This window comes from Capsicum annuum, chromosome 6, assembly GCF_002878395.1.
Source record: "Capsicum annuum cultivar UCD-10X-F1 chromosome 6, UCD10Xv1.1, whole genome shotgun sequence".
NCBI lineage: Eukaryota > Viridiplantae > Streptophyta > Magnoliopsida > Solanales > Solanaceae > Capsicum > Capsicum annuum.
The window spans coordinates 69,102,959-69,104,585 of NC_061116.1; the positions used below are offsets into that span (position 1 = coordinate 69,102,959).

General features: G+C 25.1%; 1 long non-coding RNA gene across 1 annotated transcript; it reads right to left on the reverse strand.

Annotated features, from left to right (window-relative positions):
• Positions 1–70: 70 nt before the first annotated feature.
• Positions 71–1,060, reverse strand: LOC107874989. The gene is made up of 3 exons (XR_001675679.2): positions 817–1,060; positions 622–718; positions 71–411 (listed from the first exon to the last, which is right to left on the reverse strand). It is a non-coding gene; the product is annotated as an uncharacterized LOC107874989 (long non-coding RNA).
• Between the last annotated feature and the right edge of the window lie 567 nt (positions 1,061–1,627).

The window sequence follows — 1,627 nt, forward strand, 5'->3', positions numbered from 1 at the left end:
CAATACAATACAATACAATACAATACAATACAATACAATACAATACACAATACAATACAATACAATACAATACAATACAATACAATACAATACAATACAATACAATTCAATACAATACAATACAATACAATCAATGTATGTCTAATTGGTAAAACAAAAACAACTAATCACATTATGTCTAATGGTTGAATTGGTAGATGTTCTACATCTAAATAATTATTGCTTTGGCCTCAAGCAATTAGTTGAATATAGATCTTTTATCTCCCGAATTCCTTTAGTTGAATGTAAACTATTTTCATCACAATGAATTCGACACCACACTATCACATCCATATTCATATCCCTCAATGTTATACACCATGGATACTTGATGAAGAAATTTTTATTCACCTTTTCTTGATTCAAATATACCTGCATACCAATATGCAATCACATTGGTCAGGTCATTGTATTGTGTTTTTGAATAATAAATAATTTCTTTGAATTTGAAATTTGCATATGTACTTGATAAATCAATACAAAATAAATAAAATATAATAAATTCAACATAATTTTATGCATGGAATTAGAAGAATTTGAATATTGAAAATGATTGAAATTACATGTGACAGTCCAACTTACTCCATGTTGTATCATGATTGAATATAAATTATCATCATCCATATTGTGAGAAAATCATTCTTCCGTTTTTATTTTTTTCCATTTTGAATAACTTCAGCTTCAATTAAAATACTTAAGTCAGTATTATAATAGAATTTCTCGTCGTAAATATCAAAATTATTTGAGAGATTATGATTGAATACATAAAAAAAATACCCGTGATATCCCATCTAACTTCATATTGTATCACGATTGAATGTTAATTATCATTCTCCATGTTTTCACACAATCGATCCGTTGTTTTTAAATTTTTCCTTTGAATAACCACAATTTCAATAAAAATACTTTAGTCAGTATTTTAATCCAATTCAATGCCTTAAATACCGCCCTTAGTTGAGAGATTTTTTGTTTCATTTAGTGTATTATGTTGATTTGTTGAAGAATATTGTTGTTGGAGAAGAAGAATATTTTTGGAGGAGAAGAAGCTGTTTTAAAACCGTTTGAGAGAAATTTTGGGTGATTGACATCCTTTAATAACTATCATCTTTTTTAAAGGGTATATTTTTTTTTACCAAAAATAAAAAACACGTTTTTAAAAATAAAAAATTCTATTATTATTATTATTATTATTTTAAAAAACTTGCTATAAGTTGTAAACTAAAAAGAGTTGCTATAACTTCCATTAAACAATCTAATGTTGTATATTTAGTTTTTTTCACATATAGAAAAGAACACCCCATGTCCATTAGGCCGAAAAAATTTCATCGAAATGGTCATTTTTAAAGTTATATCATCGGATAGTCGCTCAACCATTTTAATTCCATCCACTAGCCATTTTCTAGAAACTGTATAAAATATGTATAAAAAATATATAGTTATTATATAAAATTTGTATCCATAAAAGATATATTTAGAAACTATATATAATGTGTATGGAAATTATATAATTATTATAGCAAATATGTATCTGTATATCATGTGTGTAGAAACTGTATCATTGTTGTTTAGAATATATATTTGTATATAA